This window comes from Pleurodeles waltl, chromosome 1_1, assembly GCF_031143425.1.
Source record: "Pleurodeles waltl isolate 20211129_DDA chromosome 1_1, aPleWal1.hap1.20221129, whole genome shotgun sequence".
Taxonomy (NCBI): Eukaryota; Metazoa; Chordata; class Amphibia; order Caudata; family Salamandridae; genus Pleurodeles; species Pleurodeles waltl.
This window is the reverse complement of record NC_090436.1, coordinates 206,987,499-206,999,643: the sequence shown is the minus strand read 5'-3', so window position 1 is coordinate 206,999,643 and position 12,145 is coordinate 206,987,499.

Sequence of the window (12,145 nt, the reverse complement as noted above, 5' to 3'; positions counted from 1 at the left end):
AGCTGATGAGTGGTTGAGAACCAGGGTGGTTGTCAAGTCCCAGGGGGGAGACTCCAAGAAGGGGGGGACAGGTCCCCAAAAACCTAAGGAGGGAGGTGGTAAGCCCACCACAGAGACTCCCTCTGTACCCCAGAACCCTAAGAAGGAGGAGAGTAAATCCCACTCCCACTCTGACAAGCAGAGACAGGGAGACCCAGGGTTAAAAAAACTCTTGGACAGTAGGGCTTGCTTTGACTGTCAGCAGACAGGTCACTTCAGAGGAGATGCAGCCTGTCCAAGGAAGGTGGTTAGCACTGGGCTGTCCAGTGTAGCCATAGAGGAGGATTCCTCAGATGATGAAGTCCTCCTAGCATTGTGCTGGGAGACAGGACCAGATGGTAAGCTGGTGATCCCTGAGGGTGGGAGTAGGCACTTCCACCACATTCAAGTGAATGGGATCCCTACCACTGGCCTGAGAGACACCTGTGCCAGTCACACTATAGTGAGTGACCGGTTAGTGACCCCAGACATGTATGTCCCAGGAAAGACAAAGAAAGTCAGGATAGCCACAGGGGAGGTCACCTCCAAACCTGTAGCCATAGTGCCCCTAGAGAGGGAGGGTATCCTTGACTGGATTAGGGTGGTAGTCAGTGCTGACCTTCCCCTAGATTGTATCGTGGGCAATGACCTCCCAGAGGTGAGTCTGGTCACAGATGGGGTGGTCGCCCAGGGCGCCCCTCAACCCAAAGTCCTGGGGAGTCAGTCCCTACAGTTAGGAGACAGGGGTCCCCAAGAAAAGGAAGGGTAGGCCACTCTTAAAGAGAGTTCCAGGGAGCCAAAGGCCTTCTGCCCCAGTAGGGGGGGAGCCCAGAGTTGGCACTGGTGAGGCCTCACCTGACCCCAAGGAAGTCCTGAGTAGTCAGGCAGCTGTCCAGATGCAGGGTGTTGCCCCTGCACTGACAGAAGGGAGAGTGGAAAGAGGGTGTCTGCCACAGGAGGTGGTAGCCCCCCACTCTAGACAGCAAGAGGGGTGCCAGGACCCCATAGTTGTCCCTAAAGCAGCTCAGCCACCTGTCAGTGGAGAGCTTAGGGTGTGGTTCTGGGTACTGACAGCTGTCAGTAGCCTCTGCTGGGTGCTAGCCTTCCTGGCAGCACTGTACTTGGCCTGGGAGGCAGACCCCAGGGCCAATCAATAGCAAAGTAGGCCCCCTGACCCTATTGGTCATGGTGGGGTTGCTCAAGTGTTGGGTGACCTCTTTGGGTAAGCTAGGTGTTGCCCTAGCAAAGTTAGGAGTAGGGGAGGTGGGCACCTCACTACCCAACTTGGCAGAGAGAGAGGAGGAAGACCCCCCTAGAGGGAAGTTTCAGTTTGAGTTGGGTCCTTTTACTGTTGGGATGGCTTCACTACCCAGAGGGAGTGACCCTGACAGGAGGATATAAGGCAGAGTAGGCCCTGCAAAGGGACAGCCAGTTTTCTTCACTGTCTTCCTCGCCTAACAAGCCAGGAAGACTCTCCCAGGGTTGGGCTGAGTCTCCTGGGCGTGTGGGCTGGGGGGGGGGGTTGTGTGAGAAACTAGGGCTGATTGCAGAGGCCCCATTACTTTTTGCCCCCATTTTCCACTTTATGCTGGTGTTTTCCTGACTCTGATGGTGCCCTGGGTACTGCTAACCAGTCCCAGGGCCTGTGCTCTGTGTAAAATGGATATGCAAATTAGGCTAATTATAATTGGCTAAGTTAACCTACCTATAAGTCCCTAGTATATGGTAGGGCATGTAGGTTTAGGGACCACAGCATAGGTGGTGCACACCTAGGTGCATTGCTGAGGTGCCCAGTGTCATTTTAAAAGCAAGCCTGCCTTGCTGGCTGCTTTTAAATTAAAGTTATATGCAAATTCGACTTTGGAATTAAAGGTACTTCCAAAGTCTTAAACTACCTTATTTTTACATATAAGTCACCCCTAAGGTGTGCCCTATGTGCCCCTAGGGCTGGGTGCCATGTAACTATAAGCAGGGACTTTATAAAAATAGATTTATAAGCCCTGGTGAGGTAAAAACAGCCAAATTCGTTTTTCCCTCATTGAAGTAAATGGCCTTCATAGGCTAGAATGGGCAGACTTTATTTTAAATTTTAAAGTCTCCTTAAATGTTACATACCAAGAATTTGGTATCAAATTGATTGTTATAATAAATCCCACAACTTCCAGTTGTTGGATTTAATATAACCAGTTCAGGTAAAAAGTTTAGACTTTACCTAAAAAGTTGCCAATTTCAGCTCTGCATTGTTTTTGCTGCTGTGCTCTGATTGGCCAGCCTGCAGCAGCTTCTGCCAGGCTACTTTAATGAGGTGTGAAGTGGCCTGGCTTCACACAAAGGAATGTGCTTGGGGGAGAGAATCTCCCCTCAGCAGATGGTGAGGCAGGAAGGGGGAGGGCTGCCAAACTGGTCTTCAAAGGCAGAGAAGGACATTTGCAGCACCCAACAACACCCCCACATCCTGCAAACCCAGACAGCTAGGTGCCCCCTTGATTAGATTAGGAGAGGGCAGGAGAGGGGTGTGTTTATGATTTTTAGCCACACCAGTGGGTGGGCTCAGCCAGATCTCTCCTCCAAAAATCAGATTCATCCATTTTGGATTTTTAGAGACTGTTGCCTTCTGGGATGGATTTTTGCCACACTTCCCAGGAAGTGGTCATCACAGGGGGACGACCCTGTCCCTGATTGGAGAACCAGGGCCCCCCTGCTTTTCACCCAGGAGCAAGGATAAAACTGGCAGACCTGCACCCACGCCTCAGATCCCCTCCAGAATTCAACAAGAAAGGAACTAAAGAAGAAGAAGGCCTGCACCTGGACCCTGCACTCAGAAGGACTGCACCAGCTGCACACTTGGGCTTCACCACAAGAAGGACTTTGCCTGGCTTCAACTGGTTCAAGGAGGGACTCCCTGTTTGCTACAGGTGAAAAATTGCTAAACCAGAGTCCCCTGCACCAATTCCTGAAGAAAGCGACCAGCTGACCACTGTCCAGTGGCCAAAAAGGAGTTTGCGCCAGGTGCATTCTGGGAGTTGAAGTCCGCACCCCCCAAGGTCCATCACAGAACTTCTGGACCCTTGGGGTGAGCTGTGGACCCCCAAAGAACCTTAAAAGAACATCTGGGTGAAGCCCCAGAAGTTTGGAAAAGATTTGAGAATTTTTGGAAAAAAGCTCCAGAGAGGGACCGACCCGCCGCGGAAATTCTAGCCAGCTTGCTTCAACCGCGACCCGGCCTGACTTCGTGGTTCGTCCCGGTAAAGAAAAACATCCAAAAAAGAGACTAAGTCCGAACGTAAAAAGTTGACCAGGACCTCCCAGCCATCGTATCCGAGAAGGGCTCCATGGACGTCGGATCAAGATCCAGGTTTACCCCGGTCGAAGGATTTTCATCTCGAAAAAACGACTAAGTCCGAAGGTAAAAGTCTCCACTGAGGAAACCCACATCGCGTATCCAGACAAGGGCTCCAGGAGGTCGGATTCAACTGGCAGGTTCGTCCCGGTGAAGAAAAACTTCAAAATAAAGACTAAGTCAGAAGGTAACTTTTTAACCGAGGCCTCCCGCGACCTGTAGCCGAGCAGGGCTCCATCGCGGTCGGCCTGAAAGTTTGACTTTGCCCCGGTCCTGGTGCAACCAGATGACCCGATTGGCGCTTTTTGTTTCTAAGCGCTAGAAAATAATAATACTTTAAAAATTCATATCTCCGGTTCCCCTGAACCGATTTTAATCGTTTTTGTGTCATTTTAAAGATAAAAATATAAGCTATTTTTATAAATTGGTTTTGGATTTTTAAACTGTTTCCTGTGTTTTATTTAATTACTGTTTTGTGATATTTGAATGCTTTACACTTTGTCTCCTAAGTTAAGCCTTGACGCTCGATGCCAAGCTACCAAGGGTAGAGCTGGGATTAATTTACTGAGACCTAACTGTACTTATGTGGAGGTTTGTGGCTTGTTGCTAGGTGTAGGTACCTACCTGCCCTACCAATAACCCATTTTCCAACATAATTGGAAGCAGCGACGGGATCCTGTACTTGTGTTCAATATCACGTTACAGTTTTGGGTAAAACAAATTAAAAATCCTTTAAATTGTCCTAGTGCAAAATTTGTTTTTAATTTCTAATTTGGATTAATTTCAATTATTGAATTTTTGTAATTTTTCTAAATTCTTGTTTCCAATTTTTGCAAAACGTTTTTGTTGACACAAAACTAGGGAACCATGGAGCTTGATCTGGCTAGCCTACCCACACTGACAGTAGTCCAGCTTAGGGGGTTGTGTATTGAAAGAGGGTTGCCTGCAACCACTGATCTCAGGAAGCAAATCCTGATCACATCCCTTACAGCATGGGCTGAGGCCCAAGAGGTAGAGTCAGAAGAAGCTCCAGAGGAGGGAGAAAGAATGGAGGATGCAAGCTCTAACCACTCAGGGGAGGGAAGGCATCTGACCCTAAGTGAGGACGAGGAAGAACGGTCCTCAGTAAATACAGTCACTAGGGGCAGATCCAAAGCTAGTGGTGGGAAGGGAGTCCTTTCAGGAGGAGAGAACCCATCCATCAGAGAAAGAGAGCTGGAAGCCCAGCTAGCACACATAGCTTTGGAAGCAGAGAAGCTGGCCCTAGAAAAGAAAAAGTGGGCATACAAAGAGAAAAGAGATGGAAGCAGCGATAAAGAAGCTGAGGTGTCCATGGGTGGGGGAGTTTGCCCCAGATTACCCAAGGGGGTGGTTCCTGCTTATGTAGAGGGGGATGACATAGATAAGTGGCTGGGGGCCTTTGAGAGGGCACTCCAAATGAGAAGGGTTAGGCCTCAATACTGGGGTTCCCTTTTGTGGGAGTTGGTCCCCAACTCAGGGAGGGATAGGCTTCTCACCTTAAGGGGGGAGGGGGCAGATTCATACCCTAGTATGAAGAGGTGCTTAGCCAAGAAGTTTGGTCTGACCCCAGAGCAATATAGAATGAAGTTCAGGGACACCCAGAAGGTCAGTACCCAGTCTTGGGTTGACTTTGTGGACATTTCACTAAAGGCACTAGAGGGCTGGATTATTGGTAACAAAGTAGATACTTATGAGGGGTTATACAATCTGATCATGAGAGAGCACATCTTGACCAATTGTACCCAAGAAAGGTTACGCCAGCATCTAGTGGACTCTAAGCAGACCAACCCTAGAGAGCTAGGGGAGGCAGCTGATGAGTGGTTGAGAACCAGGGTGGTTGTCAAGTCCCAGGGGGGAGACTCCAAGAAGGGGGGGACAGGTCCCCAAAAACCTAAGGAGGGAGGTGGTAAGCCCACCACAGAGACTCCCTCTGTACCCCAGAACCCTAAGAAGGAGGAGAGTAAATCCCACTCCCACTCTGACAAGCAGAGACAGGGAGACCCAGGGTTAAAAAAACTCTTGGACAGTAGGGCTTGCTTTGACTGTCAGCAGACAGGTCACTTCAGAGGAGATGCAGCCTGTCCAAGGAAGGTGGTTAGCACTGGGCTGTCCAGTGTAGCCATAGAGGAGGATTCCTCAGATGATGAAGTCCTCCTAGCATTGTGCTGGGAGACAGGACCAGATGGTAAGCTGGTGATCCCTGAGGGTGGGAGTAGGCACTTCCACCACATTCAAGTGAATGGGATCCCTACCACTGGCCTGAGAGACACCTGTGCCAGTCACACTATAGTGAGTGACCGGTTAGTGACCCCAGACATGTATGTCCCAGGAAAGACAAAGAAAGTCAGGATAGCCACAGGGGAGGTCACCTCCAAACCTGTAGCCATAGTGCCCCTAGAGAGGGAGGGTATCCTTGACTGGATTAGGGTGGTAGTCAGTGCTGACCTTCCCCTAGATTGTATCGTGGGCAATGACCTCCCAGAGGTGAGTCTGGTCACAGATGGGGTGGTCGCCCAGGGCGCCCCCCCAACCCAAAGTCCTGGGGAGTCAGTCCCTACAGTTAGGAGACAGGGGTCCCCAAGAAAAGGAAGGGTAGGCCACTCTTAAAGAGAGTTCCAGGGAGCCAAAGGCCTTCTGCCCCAGTAGGGGGGGAGCCCAGAGTTGGCACTGGTGAGGCCTCACCTGACCCCAAGGAAGTCCTGAGTAGCCAGGCAGCTGTCCAGATGCAGGGTGTTGCCCCTGCACTGACAGAAGGGAGAGTGGAAAGAGGGTGTCTGCCACAGGAGGTGGTAGCCCCCCACTCTAGACAGCAAGAGGGGTGCCAGGACCCCATAGTTGTCCCTAAAGCAGCTCAGCAACCTGTCAGTGGAGAGCTTAGGGTGTGGTTCTGGGTACTGACAGCTGTCAGTAGCCTCTGCTGGGTGCTAGCCTTCCTGGCAGCACTGTACTTGGCCTGGGAGGCAGACCCCAGGGCCAATAGCAAAGTAGGCCCCCTGACCCTATTGGTCATGGTGGGGTTGCTCAAGTGTTGGGTGACCTCTTTGGGTAAGCTAGGTGTTGCCCTAGCAAAGTTAGGAGTAGGGGAGGTGGGCACCTCACTACCCAACTTGGCAGAGAGAGAGGAGGAAGACCCCCCTAGAGGGAAGTTTCAGTTTGAGTTGGGTCCTTTTACTGTTGGGATGGCTTCACTACCCAGAGGGAGTGACCCTGACAGGAGGATATAAGGCAGAGTAGGCCCTGCAAAGGGACAGCCAGTTTTCTTCACTGTCTTCCTCGCCTAACAAGCCAGGAAGACTCTCCCAGGGTTGGGCTGAGTCTCCTGGGCGTGTGGGCTGGGGGGGGGGGGGGTTGTGTGAGAAACTAGGGCTGATTGCAGAGGCCCCATTACTTTTTGCCCCCATTTTCCACTTTATGCTGGTGTTTTCCTGACTCTGATGGTGCCCTGGGTACTGCTAACCAGTCCCAGGGCCTGTGCTCTGTGTAAAATGGATATGCAAATTAGGCTAATTATAATTGGCTAAGTTAACCTACCTATAAGTCCCTAGTATATGGTAGGGCATGTAGGTTTAGGGACCACAGCATAGGTGGTGCACACCTAGGTGCATTGCTGAGGTGCCCAGTGTCATTTTAAAAGCAAGCCTGCCTTGCTGGCTGCTTTTAAATTAAAGTTATATGCAAATTCGACTTTGGAATTAAAGGTACTTCCAAAGTCTTAAACTACCTTATTTTTACATATAAGTCACCCCTAAGGTGTGCCCTATGTGCCCCTAGGGCTGGGTGCCATGTAACTATAAGCAGGGACTTTATAAAAATAGATTTATAAGCCCTGGTGAGGTAAAAACAGCCAAATTCGTTTTTCCCTCATTGAAGTAAATGGCCTTCATAGGCTAGAATGGGCAGACTTTATTTTAAATTTTAAAGTCTCCTTAAATGTTACATACCAAGAATTTGGTATCAAATTGATTGTTATAATAAATCCCACAACTTCCAGTTGTGGGATTTAATATAACCAGTTCAGGTAAAAAGTTTAGACTTTACCTAAAAAGTTGCCAATTTCAGCTCTGCATTGTTTTTGCTGCTGTGCTCTGATTGGCTACTTTAATGAGGTGTGATGTGGCCTGGCTTCACACAAAGGAATGTGCTTGGGGGAGAGAATCTCCCCTCAGCAGATGGTGAGGCAGGAAGGGGGAGGGCTGCCAAACTGGTCTTCAAAGGCAGAGAAGGACATTTGCAGCACCCAACAACACCCCCACATCCTGCAAACCCAGACAGCTAGGTGCCCCCTTGATTAGATTAGGAGAGGGCAGGAGAGGGGTGTGTTTATGATTTTTAGCCACACCAGTGGGTGGGCTCAGCCAGATCTCTCCTCCAAAAATCAGATTCATCCATTTTGGATTTTTAGAGACTGTTGCCTTCTGGGATGGATTTTTGCCACACTTCCCAGGAAGTGGTCATCACAGGGGGACGACCCTGTCCCTGATTGGAGAACCAGGGCCCCCCTGCTTTTCACCCAGGAGCAAGGATAAAACTGGCAGACCTGCACCCACGCCTCAGATCCCCTCCAGAATTCAACAAGAAAGGAACTAAAGAAGAAGAAGGCCTGCACCTGGACCCTGCACTCAGAAGGACTGCACCAGCTGCACACTTGGGCTTCACCACAAGAAGGACTTTGCCTGGCTTCAACTGGTTCAAGGAGGGACTCCCTGTTTGCTACAGGTGAAAAATTGCTAAACCAGAGTCCCCTGCACCAATTCCTGAAGAAAGCGACCAGCTGACCACTGTCCAGTGGCCAAAAAGGAGTTTGCGCCAGGTGCATTCTGGGAGTTGAAGTCCGCACCCCCCAAGGTCCATCACAGAACTTCTGGACCCTTGGGGTGAGCTGTGGACCCCAAAAGAACCTTAAAAGAACATCTGGGTGAAGCCCCAGAAGTTTGGAAAAGATTTGAGAATTTTTGGAAAAAAGCTCCAGAGAGGGACCGACCCGCCGCGGAAATTCTAGCCAGCTTGCTTCAACCGCGACCCGGCCTGACTTCGTGGTTCGTCCCGGTAAAGAAAAACATCCAAAAAAGAGACTAAGTCCGAACGTAAAAAGTTGACCAGGACCTCCCAGCCATCGTATCCGAGAAGGGCTCCATGGACGTCGGATCAAGATCCAGGTTTACCCCGGTCGAAGGATTTTCATCTCGAAAAAACGACTAAGTCCGAAGGTAAAAGTCTCCACCGAGGAAACCCACATCGCGTATCCGGACAAGGGCTCCAGGAGGTCGGATTCAACTGGCAGGTTCGTCCCGGTGAAGAAAAACTTCAAAATAAAGACTAAGTCAGAAGGTAACTTTTTAACCGAGGCCTCCCGCGACCTGTAGCCGAGCAGGGCTCCATCGCGGTCGGCCTGAAAGTTTGACTTTGCCCCGGTCCTGGTGCAACCAGATGACCCGATTGGCGCTTTTTGTTTCTAAGCGCTAGAAAATAATAATACTTTAAAAATTCATATCTCCGGTTCCCCTGAACCGATTTTAATCGTTTTTGTGTCATTTTAAAGATAAAAATATAAGCTATTTTTATAAATTGGTTTTGGATTTTTAAACTGTTTCCTGTGTTTTATTTAATTACTGTTTTGTGATATTTGAATGCTTTACACTTTGTCTCCTAAGTTAAGCCTTGACGCTCGATGCCAAGCTACCAAGGGTAGAGCTGGGATTAATTTACTGAGACCTAACTGTACTTATGTGGAGGTTTGTGGCTTGTTGCTAGGTGTAGGTACCTACCTGCCCTACCAATAACCCATTTTCCAACATAATTGGAAGGAGCGACGGGATCCTGTACTTGTGTTCAATATCACGTTACAGTTTTGGGTAAAACAAATTAAAAATCCTTTAAATTGTCCTAGTGCAAAAATTGTTTTTAATTTCTAATTTGGATTAATTTCAATTATTGAATTTTTGTAATTTTTCTAAATTCTTGTTTCCAATTTTTGCAAAACGTTTTTGTTGACACAAAACTAGGGAACCATGGAGCTTGATCTGGCTAGCCTACCCACACTGACAGTAGTCCAGCTTAGGGGGTTGTGTATTGAAAGAGGGTTGCCTGCAACCACTGATCTCAGGAAGCAAATCCTGATCACATCCCTTACAGCATGGGCTGAGGCCCAAGAGGTAGAGTCAGAAGAAGCTCCAGAGGAGGGAGAAAGAATGGAGGATGCAAGCTCTAACCACTCAGGGGAGGGAAGGCATCTGACCCTAAGTGAGGACGAGGAAGAACGGTCCTCAGTAAATACAGTCAATAGGGGCAGATCCAAAGCTAGTGGTGGGAAGGGAGTCCTTTCAGGAGGAGAGAACCCATCCATCAGAGAAAGAGAGCTGGAAGCCCAGCTAGCACACATAGCTTTGGAAGCAGAGAAGCTGGCCCTAGAAAAGAAAAAGTGGGCATACAAAGAGAAAAGAGATGGAAGCAGCGATAAAGAAGCTGAGGTGTCCATGGGTGGGGGAGTTTGCCCCAGATTACCCAAGGGGGTGGTTCCTGCTTATGTAGAGGGGGATGACATAGATAAGTGGCTGGGGGCCTTTGAGAGGGCACTCCAAAGGAGAAGGGTTAGGCCTCAATACTGGGGTTCCCTTTTGTGGGAGTTGGTCCCCAACTCAGGGAGGGATAGGCTTCTCACCTTAAGGGGGGAGGGGGCAGATTCATACCCTAGTATGAAGAGGTGCTTAGCCAAGAAGTTTGGTCTGACCCCAGAGCAATATAGAATGAAGTTCAGGGACACCCAGAAGGTCAGTACCCAGTCTTGGGGTTGACTTTGTGGACATTTCACTAAAGGCACTAGAGGGCTGGATTATTGGTAACAAAGTAGATACTTATGAGGGGTTATACAATCTGATCATGAGAGAGCACATCTTGACCAATTGTACCCAAGAAAGGTTACGCCAGCATCTAGTGGACTCTAAGCAGACCAACCCTAGAGAGCTAGGGGAGGCAGCTGATGAGTGGTTGAGAACCAGGGTGGTTGTCAAGTCCCAGGGGGGAGACTCCAAGAAGGGGGGGACAGGTCTCCAAAAACCTAAGGAGGGAGGTGGTAAGCCCACCACAGAGACTCCCTCTGTACCCCAGAACCCTAAGAAGGAGGAGAGTAAATCCCACTCCCACTCTGACAAGCAGAGACAGGGAGACCCAGGGTTAAAAAAACTCTTGGACAGTAGGGCTTGCTTTGACTGTCAGCAGACAGGTCACTTCAGAGGAGATGCAGCCTGTCCAAGGAAGGTGGTTAGCACTGGGCTGTCCAGTGTAGCCATAGAGGAGGATTCCTCAGATGATGAAGTCCTCCTAGCATTGTGCTGGGAGACAGGACCAGATGGTAAGCTGGTGATCCCTGAGGGTGGGAGTAGGCACTTCCACCACATTCAAGTGAATGGGATCCCTACCACTGGCCTGAGAGACACCTGTGCCAGTCACACTATAGTGAGTGACCGGTTAGTGACCCCAGACATGTATGTCCCAGGAAAGACAAAGAAAGTCAGGATAGCCACAGGGGAGGTCACCTCCAAACCTGTAGCCATAGTGCCCCTAGAGAGGGAGGGTATCCTTGACTGGATTAGGGTGGTAGTCAGTGCTGACCTTCCCCTAGATTGTATCCTGGGCAATGACCTCCCAGAGGTGAGTCTGGTCACAGATGGGGTGGTCGCCCAGGGCGCCCCCCCAACCCAAAGTCCTGGGGAGTCAGTCCCTACAGTTAGGAGACAGGGGTCCCCAAGAAAAGGAAGGGTAGGCCACTCTTAAAGAGAGTTCCAGGGAGCCAAAGGCCTTCTGCCCCAGTAGGGGGGGAGCCCAGAGTTGGCACTGGTGAGGCCTCACCTGACCCCAAGGAAGTCCTGAGTAGTCAGGCAGCTGTCCAGATGCAGGGTGTTGCCCCTGCACTGACAGAAGGGAGAGTGGAAAGAGGATGTCTGCCACAGGAGGTGGTAGCCCCCCACTCTAGACAGCAAGAGGGGTGCAGGACCCCAAAGTTGTCCCTAAAGCAGCTCAGCCACCTGTCAGTGGAGAGCTTAGGGTGTGGTTCTGGGTACTGACAGCTGTCAGTAGCCTCTGCTGGGTGCTAGCCTTCCTGGCAGCACTGTACCTGGCCTGGGAGGCAGACCCCAGGGCCAATAGCAAAGTAGGCCCCCTGACCCTATTGGTCATGGTGGGGTTGCTCAAGTGTTGGGTGACCTCTTTGGGTAAGCTAGGTGTTGCCCTAGCAAAGTTAGGAGTAGGGGAGGTGGGCACCTCACTACCCAACTTGGCAGAGAGAGAGGAGGAAGACCCCCCTAGAGGGAAGTTTCAGTTTGAGTTGGGTCCTTTTACTGTTGGGATGGCTTCACTACCCAGAGGGAGTGACCCTGACAGGAGGATATAAGGCAGAGTAGGCCCTGCAAAGGCACAGACAGTTTTCTTCACTTTCTTCCTCGCCTAACAAGCCAGGAAGACTCTCCCAGGGTTGGGCTGAGACTCCTGGGCGTGTGGGCTGGGGGGGGTTGTGTGAGAAACTAGGGCTGATTGCAGAGGCCCCATAACTTTTTGCCCCCATTTTCCACTTTATGCTGGTGTTTTCCTGACTCTGATGGTGCCCTGGGTACTGCTAACCAGTCCCAGGGCCTGTGCTCTGTGTAAAATGGATATGCAAATTAGGCTAATTATAATTGGCTAAGTTAACCTACCTATAAGTCCCTAGTATATGGTAGGGCATGTAGGTTTAGGGACCACAGCATAGGTGGTGCACACCTAGGTGCATTGCTG